General features: G+C 44.8%; 1 pseudogene; it reads left to right on the top strand.

The window, feature by feature from the left end:
• Positions 1 to 6,812: 6,812 nt before the first annotated feature.
• On the top strand, positions 6,813 to 12,289 carry LOC115330865 (annotated as a pseudogene).
• Positions 12,290 to 14,827: the final 2,538 nt, after the last annotated feature.

Genomic DNA, 14,827 nt, shown 5'->3' with positions numbered 1-14,827 from the left:
CATGGTCACATGCTTTATGGGCACCATGATGTGACTAACTTGGGCAGTGTTGCCTGGTCGCCAGATGAAAATGATACAAATTCGTAAATTGAATAGTGCAATTACTAGAGCTCTAAAATTAACTAACTTGGTGTATATACTAAGTAGTCTATGAGCAATCCATTTCAAGAATAATAGATCCGTTTATGTTTTGTCTCATAACCCCTTTAAGTCACTGCAGAATCCGCTGTCCAATTATGGCCGATTCACATGATGAACTTATCCGCAGATAAATTGATCAAGTGACAAGACGTCCACGGAACATCAGTCCCCCAAGCACCTCCATACGAAGGAGACGAGCAGATGACAGCGAGGACAAACTGAACCTATTCCCGGCCCTGCATCATCGCACTGTGGCACAGTTTTCCAAGGTCAGGAGTGATGTTTGCGACTACGATCACTGTGCTATTATGAAAAAGTATCGTGTGCTGCTGTTACATACCGAGCGAGACAAAGCATGATGACAGGCTTAGCGTGAAGCGCTACTAGCTTTACTAACCACATGACAGAAGTATCGTCCTGTTCCAGAAGGCTTCAGTGTCTAAGTGATGAAGTCCTGGTGTTGCTGAGGGGCATTTGGAAATACCTTCACGCACTGCTTGCTTGTGCACCACTCTTCAGCACGCTACAGCCGTAAGAAAAGTCTTGGCTGGGTTGAAAACTGGGTGGACATGCAGGGAAGCTTGCAGCTTGCTAGGCAAGTTTTCACTGAAGCTTTTTGACACCAACCCGGAGGAGTACCAGAACCTGCGGCTTGTCGGCTGGGCAAAGTTCTTGCAGCTTCTTTTACGAGTGGAAAATAAGAATGGTTCGACAAAATGAAACAGCGAATGGACAAAGTACAGTGCACAATCTTTGTTTGGCTCATTCGAAAACCAAAAATATTGCTGTGCTGTTGGTGCTCTACCGTAAACGCTTTTACTGTTACTCACCCGCTACAAATCTGGGCATGGAAGGGCGCTTTGCCTTTAAGTCTGGGCGTCTGCTTACGAGGTGCAAATCGGAGGAATAGCCGACATGATGGTAACGTGACAAATGGTCCACGGATGAAAATTGCGATTCAATCCATCGCGTGAATCTGCCATTATTTGACAATTGTCCTAAAATGATTAATTGATCCCTATTAAAAAAGAACAATTGTTCTCTGAAACAATGTAATGAAAGGAAGTTTTTATAAACAATGCCTGCTCCTTTGACAACGGAATAGTACGAGCCTTGGTATAACAGGAACTTTCCGTAGATCAGACATACGTTTATTCCTTGCTCAAAGTAAAGACATGAGTTTGTCTTGGCAATGCCAACCTCCTGTGTATGATCTGTAAAAAGTCCTTAATGACCGTGGTCAAGGGAGAGGAGTTTCTGCTTTCAAGAACAGGATGGGGTGAAAGAAAAAGTGTCTCGATGAACAATGAATGCCCCAGCTTATTTACTCAGCCAAGTTTCTGCAACATGAACTAGGCTCTAAGAGAAAGACGTAGGATAAGCACTTCGAAAACTTTAGGATTTGCCAAGGGATGAAATTAATTAAATGCACAAAAAAGTAGGGGGAGGAGGATGGCAAGAAAATTTTGGGGCTTGTGTTCTTACACTTGAATTGTTTGTGCAGGAACCATTACTGAAGCAGCACTTCCTTCCTGAGGCAATAATTTATTGCTAGTCAAAGCCTGTTTCCAGAAATGCACATCAGGTGAGCGGCTTTTTTTTTTCTCTGAAACATGAGGTGCTTTTTAACGTTGCCCTCCAATCCCAAAATGTTGTCCATCCGTCCGTGCGCTTTGCCGCTAAATTTAGTGGGGACATTTTTGTTGCGTGACCTCTGCACAAGTGCAGTTTCCTCTCTACATTTAGCAGAAAATTGATGTCACAGTACTTACAGACAATTTCAAGCTCTCTGATAAATTTAGCGTAAAAATAGATGTCACATGAACTATGCATCTGCATTTCCCTAACTTTGTTTGCGCTTTCTTCTCTGTTCTAAACTCCCAAACATAATTCGAGCAACGGGCATCGTGGGCGACAGTCCCTCGGTCATTGGGACACCATTGCTCGGTTTTATGGTACACGAATAACGATAGAAAGCGTTGAATACTGTCTGAGGACCTATGTATCTTGCACGGAATCCGGCAAGGTGAGTGCGGCTGTTTCTACATGACCCCAATCTCCGGTGGCAGTGGTTTGCTTCCGTAAACTGAAAAGACTTTTCTCCAACGCCATCCTCTCGATTTAACACTGTTCCGTCGATGAACATGGGGTACGCTCGCAAGGTGCGTGCAAGTTTTCTCGAGGTAATTGCTGTTTCAGGTTGTAACATTTTCTAACTGAATTTATCTTAATATTGATATTTCAAAGTGTTGACAATGACTCAATTTTATTAACTACAACGCTGAGTTGAAGGCTCATTTCCGCCGCCGGGTGTGGCTGAAAATTGTCGAAAAGCTTGTTCTATTGGTCTTCCTGAATCACAATCTCCTGAGCAATACCAGAGAGCCATGAACCTATGTTGACCGTCACAATGCGACTAGATTATTATTTTAAAAATTAGTACATAATGTAGCCGGGAAGAAGCCTTCAATTTCTGTTGCTGAAAGTTGAAATATGCTCATCCATCAATTTCGAATCGTTGAATCATTGGCCGACTCGCTCCGGCAAAAGGCCCATCTCGACTTTGCTGTTTTCAGTTCTCGACAAAAGACACACTCGTTGGCACGGGATCCTCAAATAAAACGTTTCTAAACACCGATGCATAAGCATGTTTCTATGTTTATAAACAGTGATGCATGAGCATGTTTCAACTTTAAGCAACAAAAATTGAAGGTTTCTTTCCAGCTACAATATGTACTAATTTTGAAAATAAGAAGAATCTAGTCGCATTGTGACGGTCAGCATGGGCTCATGGCTCTCTGGTATTGCGCAGGAGATTGGGATTCAGGCAAAGCAATAGAACTAACTTTTTGACAATCGCCAGCCACACCTGGCGACGAAAATCAGCCTTCAACTAAGGGCTGTAGATAATAAAATTGAGTCAATGTCACCACTTTAAAATATCGATATTAAAATAAATTCAGTTCCAAAATGTTACAAGCTGAAAGCAAATATCAGGAGAAAACTTGCACACACCTTGCGAGCGCACCCCGTGTTCATCGACGGTACAGTGTTAAATGTGATGCCCACTCCATTCACAAAATGTTCCGAGCACAGTCGAGAGGTTGGCGTTGGGGAAAAGCCTTTTCGATTTAGGGACGCAAGCTACTACCGCCGGAAATCGGGGTCATGTGGAAAGCAATGGAGCTTAAAGACAGTGCAGTCGCACTCGCCTTGCCGGATTTCGTGCAAGCTGCACAGGCTCTCGGACAGTATTCGACGCTTTCTGTCGTTATTCGTGCACCGTATAACTGAGCAATGGTGTCTTGATGACCGGGGGACTGTTGCCATCCAAGCCCGTGGCTCTAATTAAGTTTGGGAGTTTAAAACAGAGAACAAAACACGAATGAAGTTCGGGCAATGCTTACACCGAACACCGGCAAAGCCTCTCATCTGGGGCTTTCACTGTCTTTAACGCTCCAGCAAGGGGGAAAGCGCCGGTAGCCCTTTCCCCTTTTATCTCTCGCACTCTTTTAGTAAAACAGTTTACACACGGTTCTGCTCTGCTTTAACCCCGTTAAACAAACTTCTTACCAAGCACCGGTGCACTGCGGAAAAGCAACACCAGCAAACGCAAGCACCACGGGTGTTGCTTCTCCGCAGTGCACCCGTGCTGCGAAAGAAGTGCGCTCAACGGTGCTGCGAGAACAAAAAGTATGAATTACACAAAAACATCGTTCGAGTTAAGCGGCTTATGAATACATTGAAAACGTAGGGGGTCAACCAAAGTTTTGAAATTTGTTTGACTTAACCAGAAGTATTAAATATCCAAGTTTGAATTATCGCGAGCCCACTGCATATACTAAGGGAGATCTGGCTCAATCCAATGTGCTTAATATCACTGAATAGTGGTGCAATTTTAATTGGCTAGTTTATTTCTCAAGCACTTGATATGTTCGGTATTCAAATCAGTGCAAATTTTTACTTTGGTTCAATTTATGGGGGGTTTATTTCATATGTCATGTTTAGAAGGAGCTAGGCTAGTTGGTAAGCACGTTGCTCACTTACTTTAACCATGCATGTCATATACAATTTGTTGCGATTGTGTTTGAATGCAAATCCTCTTCTGCTCTTTATTTCAAGCTGCCCTCACATGCACGGTGAAGATACCGAGGAGGTCTTCAGTTGAATGACAACTTCAAGCACAAGCATGGAGGGGCATCTAAATGGCCAGCAGAAGGACAACTATAATGTAAATTTTAATTTTATCCAAAGTTAAAGCAAGGCATGCCTTCTTCCAATAAAGGTATTGTGGCGAAACTTCTGAATTTGTTTGTTGAGCTGTCATCTATAGGAACAGCTGAGCTCACACAAACAAAATCCTGGCATTGAGAAGTACAGGTTGTGTGCTCTTTCTCTTTTGCAAAACATGAACTTTTTGGCTGAGGATGTAAAATTATTCAAGTTCATATATTAAATGACGGAGCTATGAACTTTTCATACCAATCTACCCCAAAAGCTTCATGTGACTTAGCCTTGCTTGAATATGGAAGCTTTTTGCACTAAATAATGACGAACTTGACCTTTACGTCTTTTTGAACTTGGCTCTCCGTAAAAACAAGGCATATAATTTTGTAGAATGGCGAAATGTCTGTAGCCCCCATTATGGACAGCTATCCATATGAAATGTGAAAGCTGTCCGCACTAAATAACGAAGGACTATACCTTTCCGAATTATATAAGGCCAAAGCTACGAGTCATCCGCACCAGTCCTGCACCTCGGATACGTCAGGTGACACCCCTGGCAGATCTAGAGCTCTGCCAGGTGAGTTGCCTGATGTATCGGAGGTGCAGGTGGTACGGATGGCTCGAGGCTTTGGCCTTATAAGGCGGAAAGGTATAGTCCTTCGGTATTTAGTGCGGACAGCTTTCACATTTCCTACGGATAGCTGTCCGTAATGTGGGCTACAGACGTTCCGTCGTTCTACGAAATTATATGCCTTGTTTTTACGGACGGTCCAGTTTATAGATTACGGCAAACCATACGGGCAATATTGAACCGGAAACTTTTACCCGTAAAATGGAAAACGGATAACTGTTTGTAAAGTGAACTACGGACGTTTCGTCATTTTTCGAAATTATATGCCTTGTTTTTACAGACAGTCCCGTTTCTAGATTACGGCAAACCATACCGGCAATATTGAACCGACAACTTTTGCCCGTAAAATGGGGTGAGCATTTTTTACAGTGAACGGTAGTACTCACCCGGGGAACCACGCGCGAAGCGGCGTGTTGTCCGTCGGCACTCCGTTGAAAAAGACAAAATAAAGACACAGATACCACGTTTATACAAGAAATATCGCGCGCAGATGAGGATAGAAACACTCAGAAGCAATAAAATAAAACACTGGAATAGATAAAAATAGGTAAAGGAATCGAGAAACAGAGGATTAAGAGGAGGCAAGCGACAAGGCAATGCGATCTCAAGGCAGAGCGGCCAGGCGAGGGACAGTCTCTCCCACAATACCTCGCGCGCGGGCCGGGGCGCTTGGGGGATTTAGCAAAAGGTCTATTGGGGTGAAAACTTTCAAACTCACCGTCGTCAGTTGGGATCCGAACGAACAGGTGCTTCTTGTCCCCGACGCCGCTTGGACCGCACGAATGAGGTGGTTCAAACTTCAAAGACACGAAAAGCTTTCAAGTTGCCCGAAAGTGCGAGGCTCGCGCAAAGCGCTGATCGAGGCGCCGACGCTTGACGCACCGAAGGCGAGCGAAAGCGCGAAAGCACCGAGCACACTAACGGACGCCTCCACAACGGTCCACCGGTTTCAGAACGCGCAGAGCGCAAGCGCGCATGCGCTCAGGCAGTGGTTTCGTTGTCGAAACGCAAAAAACAGAAAAAAGCAAAATTTCGAGAGTGTGATGTTGACATAAACTTTAAAAAAAATATATATATATATGTTGTATTTTTAGGAATACATAATTTGTATTTAGTGAAATAATATGCAGTAATAACTACAGTTGAATGAAGTTTAATTCATTATTGTTTTGTTTAGTTTTTAGTAATGAGCACCTCCGACCACGCGAGCACTGCTGTCCACCTCTATGGTGGCGCTATCAGTGTTCCGGTCGCGCAACTCGCTTTGTGTCCGGAGGTTGCTACAATCGTCTTGATCGCCGCCAGCCCGGCGCCTTGCCAAAGCAGTTGGGTTGCAACCCAATACGCCAGGCAGCAAGAGATCCCGTAACAAAACACAACAAAACACAGAAAACGTAACGGGGAACAGGATGCTTTTCCACACGACGCTCGCCCCCTCAGAAAATAAACGAAAAAAAAGCCAGGGAGCCGAAGACGCACAGCAAAACAAGAGACCTCCCGCACGTGGAGAAGCCCAGCAGGATATCACGAGTCCGTTACAAACCCCCTCGCAGGAAAACTGAACCTCGAAATAAAATTATGCTATTTTAATGTAAACATATTAGGCGGGACAATCATGGCGTACTTAACGAGGCTTCGCACGTACCGCCAAGAAGGAAGGAAATCCTTGGCTTCGTAAAGGAGGATCGTATCAAACCGAAAACAAAAACAAGACATAAAACGCTCTTGGTCAGCCGAGCTTCGCTCAGTCTGATTTAGACGGAAGTGTTTCGAGTACCGCCAATCTCGGAAGAGAAATTTCGCATGTTTAACGATGGGTGAACTGATGGGGAAAGTTTTTCGAACCATACTGCTTAAAACAGGCATTCATCTGTTCATCTTGTGCGTGACAGTGTGCTCCGCGGGCTCTTCAAAACCAGTGGCAGGTGAAGATCCCATCGTTCGCACGGATTCTGGGCTCGTCGCCGGTGTACGTATCACGGTCGGCAACCGACTGGTGGACGTGTTTTTGGGAATCCCGTACGCGGAACCACCCGTTGGAGATCTTCGTTTCAGAAAGCCTCATGCACTCAAACCTTGGATCGGTACCTACAACGCTACAAGAAAGCCAACGCCGTGTTGGCAGCAGAACGTCCAATTTATGGGAGACGGAGAAACGGACTACTCCGATTCCTCAGAGGACTGCCTCTACCTCAACGTCTGGCGAAAGACTTCCAACTGTTCAAACTTTGAATCGTGTGACAAGAAACGACCAGTCGTTGTTTTTATTCAAGGAGGGGCCTTCCAGTGGGGCGACTCAGCTTTACTTTTTTACGATGCGGCAAACTTCGTGTCTCTGACAGACGTTGTCTACGTAAGTTTCAACTACCGCCTAGGATTTTTCGGCTTTTTGTCGCTGGAGACTCCAGACCTGTCTGGTAACATGGGACTTTGGGACCAGAATTTGGTGCTTAAATGGGTTCAAAGAAATATTGAACACTTTGGGGGTGACCGAGATGACGTCACGATTAGGGGTCAAAGTGCGGGGGGAATATCTGCAGGAATGCACGCTGTTTCTCCTCACAGTAAGGGCCTTTTCAAACGAATCATCATGGAAAGTGGCACACCACTCTCCATAATCTTCGGAATAAATTTCAAAGGTACTGGAAAAATTTCTACGGTGGCAAGCGCTCTTGGATGTTATAACTTTAAAAAATCCTTCGAAGACCAACGTAGAGATGTAACTGAGTGCTTAAGAAAACTCGACGCAGCGTTCATCTACAAAACCTTAAAGTCACTGGACCTTGCTCAACAAAGGTTTCTTCCAGTACACGGAGGTGACTTCCTACCTTATCATCCACTTATGGAAGAAACCTGGAAACACCTTGATTTCAGAGAGCTTTTTATTGGAACCACTCTGAACGAAGGGACATTGTTTGTCGATAACCTTCAGTACACGTACCCGGCACTTAAACCCCTGTTTGAAGGCGACTATCGTTTTGCGGTCACAGTTGCCCTGAGACCTGCCTTTGACATCCCTGTTTCACCTGCACGAGAGATTGTTCGTTCTTACTTCGGTGATTACGATGTCGTGCATGACAGCCGAAGCGTCGCAGCTATATTTAGCAAAATCGTCGGAGATGCTGTTTTTAACTGTCCAACCAAGCTGTTCGCCGACCTCGCTTCGCAGCAAGGAATAAGCACCTACAGATACATGTTTGCGCATCGGCCGAGTTTTACTGAGTGGCCAGAATGAATGGGCGTTGTGCACGGAGACGATCTGCTGTTCACATCTGGATCCCTGCCGTTTGTGAAAGACAAAACTTATCACACGAAAGAACTAGGAGAGTACTTAAGAAAACGTTTCTCAAATATAACGCACACGGAAGAAGAAGAGACCTTCATGACGCAGCTCGTCAGTGCCTGGAACTCTTTCATTAGGAACGGGTAAGTGCTTCATGTCTGCGTCCTTACTCAACTAGAGCGTGCACATGAATCCGGATGAAGACTCTAATGTGACCGCATAAATATATGCTTCACCATGTACTACAGAGGTGCCCGCAGGTGGTGGAAACATCGCATGAAATTTTTAAAGAACAAACTTACCTATGGCGTCCGTCTGCTTTCCACGCACCCTGTGACTTGCGCAACAACCGACATGTGGCGGCAGCGGCCCCGGCGCAAGCTGGCGCCAAAAGCAGATGTCAGATAGCGGAAATCACTCAAGGAACCATCGGTTTTATTTGTTTTTGTCCAGTTAATGTGGTTTATCAAGCGCGTTCCGTTTTTGATTATAAACATCGTCTGCTTTTGACGCCACCCGGCGGTAAGCTTGCTCAGAGGCCTCTACCGCAATCTGTCGGTTGTTGCGCCAGTCAAAGGGTGTCTGGGTAGAAGTTATCGTCCGATTTTTTATGCTTCTTAACCAGGTACGTTTGCCGTTTAAAATTTGGTGCAATGCTTCTACCACATTCGGTCACCTCTATGGTAATTCGTAGCGCGATACGCCACCATGCGGTGCCCGATTTCTGCGCGGAACGTTACAAGGCCAATTCATGCGGTCACTCTAAAAGGCTTCATCCTGACTAGTGGGCGCGCCGTAGTTAGTTGTTTCTTTTAACGCCGGTCAGTTTGCTTCATGATATCTTATAAACTATGTTGATTTGGTGGCTTCTAGGTTGACGTTTAGATCTCCCCTCTAAATAAGTTTTGTATTTAATACGGCTGATGAAGTGCGTCTTACCATAAATTACAAAAATTAGCTTTGTTTTGACGGGTTGAAGCCAACATAATTTATAGCTAATTCGGGATTCTAGAGAAAGTGATAAACGAAATGGTTTTCAACAATTATTAAGCAATCATACTTTTATACAATATATATTTACATTATAGTAACTTCGTGTCAAAGTCGTCATCCAGGTTCTCTATAAAGGGGCCATGCAACAATATCTGGGGCCCTAATCTGGACACTTGGCGAAAAAGTCGGCGAGAAATCCCGTGGCTCCGATTGGCCGGCTCCAAGGTCAAGTGCGGCGTTGGACAATTACACCCGCCAGGTTTCTCGCCGAGTTTCTCGCCAAGTGTCCAGATTAGGGCCCCTGGTTAGAATGCTTCTTACCTTACACAAGCTAACTACCACTAGTGTGGCCCAAGCATTCTCACAGGCACCCGACTCGTAGGATGACTCGACGCACTGGTTCAACAACACGTAGCCATTTATTCACCGTCATCGCGGCGCCGCGATGACGACGGCCTTTTATCAGCGGCGGAGCGACGCTCGCGTGGCCAGTTAGGGGGATCGGTGGCCAAATGTGCTGAAGCGCACACCCAGCTCGACGCGCGTGGAGCGAAAGCTCGCGCTGCAGAACCCAGGTATCCTGGGTTCGAGCCCTACTCCTGCCCGTTTCGATCCGGATGAGCATCGTATCGGCGTGCGGTCGTGTATCACTACTGCGTGGTGCACGTTAAAGACCCCAGGCTAGCGGTTGTACTGCACTGGCTAAATTGCTCATCTACAGCGTGTGACTCGTCGCAACTTTCATGGCTGGCCAACTACACGCTGTATAAATATTCCCATAACCCAATCTGCTTTTTTTGCGTGGACGTTGCCCTTGGCTCCCTCGCGGAGGAAATGACCTCTGACGACTTGGTAGATGGGCAACCTGGGCCAACGCTTTGGATCGCCAGGTTGTCCACAAGCGTTACGCCACAAAAGGAGTTGCGCGATAAAAGGAGTTGTCGATGCGCGAGAGCAGAATCTCCGCTCTCGCTCATCGTCAGCGCCTGTCAAAGCTATCGACACACACTCTGTCTATTCTCAGAAAAATGAGAATAAGAAGTCACGACTGGTGTCAGCGCGGGGGAATATACCTGGCAAGATTGGAACTGCACGCGCTGCCCACATGAGCGACATGCGCTTGGCGGCCGAAATATCTTTTTTGTAATATAACGACTTGTCGAAGATTTTCCACGCATTTTCGAGTTTAGGTACTTCGGGGGCAACGAATGTGATATTCAAATTCACGTGATAAAAACACTACAAAATTCGCCTTAAACTCGTTTTTTTTTTTTTTTTTTCATTTACCTGCATAATTACCAGTTTCAGGATTGAAGTAGGCAAAAGGCATTCCGCTAAATAAATCCGAAATAAAAATTATAGTCGTCTTGACCGTCCTAATAAGCCTGGGAAACACATAACGCGTCGTCCGGGGATTATGCGTGCGTTATTATGACTTGCAGTACTTGGTTACTGGAAGCTTTTGGTTAGTTCGGATCCGTTGCAGGCACGACACACTCATAGGTTCCCTGGGTTTATAAAAACGATAAAAATAACTTTAGACGTGTTTTTTTAGAGCGCAGCTATTAGGCGCCCGTTTCCGGCATGAGCGGCGTCGGCGTCGCCGTCGGCGTAACCGCGCGGTGCATTATGGGAAACGTCTCATATTGCACCACAGTGGCGTTTCGGCACCACGCCGAAGCGTCACGTGACATTTCGACGCGAGTGACGTCACCGTGTCGAAACGTCATTGTGTCGAAACGTCACCGTGTCGAAACGTCACCGTGACGAAACGTCACCGTGACGTTTCGGTGGAAGTCACGTTCCGAAACGTCATGTAAGGTTTCGGCACCGCGCCGGAACGTCGCGTGACGACGCGTGTTTCGCGCGTAAAAGAAGGAGGAGGGGAGGAGGAGAGGGCACGGATGAGGAGGAGGGGTATACCCTTCCCTCCTCCTCCTCCTCCTCAAGAGCTACGCTCTAAATCAGCGTTACAAGAAGTTGTAAACGTGTTTCATTCTGTTTTTAGCTCTAGTTAGTGACGTCGTGACATCGTGTGGGGAACTACGCGTTCTCATGCGATAACAAGCTCAGCGAGCCTACAGTAGCCAGCTACCGCTGGATCCCCTGAGTCATACTTACACTTCGTTTCAGCTTCGGTCCGAGCGCGGCCGATGTTCTGAGCCGAAGGGCGAACAGCGCAACGTCATGGCGTGCTCTCTGCGTTTGGTAGGACTAGCCGGTGGAGGAGCACGCACAGAGAGACGGCGAATACCGGCTGGTCCTATCAACTGCCGAGAGCATGCCACGATGTTGATCCCCTTTCGCTGTTTGATTGGCCCCCCGGCTCATAACATCGGCCGCGCTCGGACTTCAGCTGAAACGAAGTATAGTCCAGCTGATTTCATTCCTATTCGCCTCCCCTTCGCAGCGCCTTTGGTACCAGGCATGGGCGTCGGTCTGCGGATCGCACTGCCCGGTGTTTGATTCCCGATGCAACGCCTGGAAAATCTAGATTATTACAATTACTTATGCTTATCCATGATTAAATACGATTAAGTGTGTTTTCAATGTTGAATTTGTTTGGTATGCTTTAACTTTTCAATGGGAAGCAACCCGAGACTGAGGGATACGGAACTTTACGCCGAGACTCTTGGTGTCCACTTGTCACCACTTTTGGTGTCAACATTCGCATTTACACCAGCTCGCTTGCGGACTGTGAATGCAGTTCGTTTGTTTAAAAACAGGCATAACATCAAACATAGATTGGGGTAGCGGTCGCCGTGCTTATAGGCTTCTCATCCTAATTTAGTATTCTACTAAAAAGTATTCTTGTGAAACTAAATTTCTGCTTCCGTATTATTCGTAATTATCCACGCAGGAAGCCAGAAATCCCAGATTCTGACATTGACTGGCCGTTGTACAAGGCGGAAAGTTCTAAGCTGACGTACCTTCGCCCCAGCAACTACACAATTGCACGGGACCCATCGAGGAATATTTGCGAGCTGTGGAGGCCATTCCTACTGAAGAAGTAAGTTGCCGTGTTTTTTTTTTTAGCAATATGCCTGAGCTTTTATGCCAGTTAATTAATTTCCAGCTCCTCTATAATGAACGCTGTTCTTTTTGTTTCTCAAGTGCATAAAATACCTTGGGGTAAATGATCTTTTTGTTATTTGCTGGGAGTCAGCTGTTTCTGACAAGTAATAAAAACATTAAGGAGAATAGTATTTTAGTTTTTCTCTTGAACTATTACACTACCAGCATTTGCTTAATATGTGGTCGCTAATCAGTTCGGCGTATTAGTTTTTTTTGCATATTATCGATTCCCTTAAGTTAGCACAAAGTTACATAAATTTGTATATCTTATAAACGTTATCACTAATAATTAGGTATTTATTGAGCAATGAATATTTTAATTTTTGTAGAAGGAGCATTTTCAAACAAGGGCACTGCGAGTTAAAATCCCCCTTCCTCGGCTTTAGCATAGTCTCGTTGTACCTGTATGCTTTGTGCATCTTACGTTGTGTATGGGAATACGCCAGATTTGCTGTCTTGCTGCACTTGATAAATTACTCTTGCGCAGGTGACGCACACGTCTTTTTTCGAGAAATTTCTGTTTTTTTTTTAGCTAACCGTGCCTGCTTCTTGTGTCTGATCAAGTACTCCATCCTTTACTTCCAGGGGAAATTCCACGACTCCGTCTCCGGAGACGTCTTCACTCTCCGCGACAGGGCAAACAAAAACTCCACAAAATTATCAAATAAGTAATTCGCTGAAGCCCCAGGAAAAGGGTTCGAATTCTTCATCATCGAGAAAGTTTCACATTTTTCCACTTGTTTTTTCGGCAATATACTCCTTCGCATCGAATTTTAGATGCTAAACGACAAACCTCTTATTGACGACTTTTTTAAAAGGGATCGACGCTTCTGTTATATCTTAAAAGTACAGTCAGTACTTGACGGTTCGAATACAATAACTGATGTCGAAGAAAAATGCTTCGTATTCCACAGTTTATTGTGTTTTGCTTTAATATCAACAAAACTATTTATTCAATACAAGCTATACGGCCCAAGTTCAGAGCATGATGTTAAAACTCTCTGTTAATATGTGTAACTCCTCCTTGAGCGTCGAAAAAAAAGTTTTGACATCCCATATAGGTAATACTGAAGAGAGGTCTCCTTTCTAACACGGAAGTTAAGAAATGTCGGTTCCATAATTAGTTTTTATACTCACACCACAAGTTGACGTCAGCAACCATCAAACCCCATCTATTGGATTACTATTATGAACGTTTTTTTAATATTCTTGTTATTTCATTCATACTGATTATCTGGTGGATTTAAAATTGAATCCGTCCAATATTTTTTTATATCTATATAAAGCACAAACACGCTGCCACAAAACGTTCCTTCTTCGTTGTTATTTTTACATAAAAAAGGTTTTGTTTGTCTGTGGCGATATAGATTATATGATTAATGTAATATACTGAACAATCATACCTAAAATATTTAACAGCTACACAAAACCGAAACGTGCTAAGAAGTTCAATTTGCAGCCGATATCATCGTTTCTGCATATATAGGGGTATCCAAGTCACTAGGCTCTATCTAAAATGGACCGTCAAAATCAACGCTTGCATGTCGCAATTTATAGTTTTCGTCAAAGGTGTAGTTCAAAGGTCGAATTTTCTTGTAAAATTACAAAGCGTAGCTGTCTTTTTGTGAAAAAATAGGGCCAAGAAACTTGCCATGGTCTACGACGGGCGTCGACGCAGACGACGAAGTCCCGTAACGGGATGTGTTTGGCGTTCGTATTGACAGATGGCGTCGGGAGCAGCGTATACACGGCTCTGCTGTAACCCACCCACGCCAGCCTAGCTTGCCATGATGCCAGATGCCTTGCGTGCAAGCAGCCAGGACTAACTGCGCTGATGAGCCCTGGATGCCAATGAGCCCTAGATTTTGACAGTGACAGTTTGTGTGTTAATGGCTATGTCGAAAGTGTTAGTTAGATGTTGTTTTTACTTCTTGGCAGGGATATTGAGACGAATCTTTGCCCTATTAATAAACTGCAAGAAGCCCTGCTTAACAAAGCCTTTGAAATCGTTTTGCATTATGTACCGGCCAGACTAACCTTCTTCAGGAGGTGAGAGACTTAAAAGAAAAACAATGGTTTGAAGAATCACTAAATGCCTTGACCGCATGATGACAGTCTCTTTTCAGCGTCACATATTATGTGCCTCGGGCACTTTTGTCAGGCACTCAAGTTTTCTTTGACACATTACCAAATGATTGACAAAGCAAAGTAAATGCACTGTACCAAAACGTTTTTTTGTAAAGACCCTTTTCTTTGCAAATGCCACCAGGCGGTGCTCCAGTTTGATGTCCCAGAGAACTTCCGATTCACAGAAAGTATGAACAAAACCCACCTTGACACAGCTGCCTGAAATGTTGATGAAATGTTTAACCACAAATTCTTCAGGTAAACGCCAAAAAAAAAAAAAAAAAAAAAAAAAACGAAGAAATGTGAGATATTGTAAACAACTTATTTTTCGCGGGCTCAATATTTCGCAA

The sequence above is a fragment of the Ixodes scapularis genome, unplaced genomic scaffold, assembly GCF_016920785.2.
Source record: "Ixodes scapularis isolate PalLabHiFi unplaced genomic scaffold, ASM1692078v2 PGA_scaffold0__279_contigs__length_252992795, whole genome shotgun sequence".
NCBI lineage: Eukaryota > Metazoa > Arthropoda > Arachnida > Ixodida > Ixodidae > Ixodes > Ixodes scapularis.
This window is presented reverse-complemented; position numbering and strand designations above follow the sequence as displayed.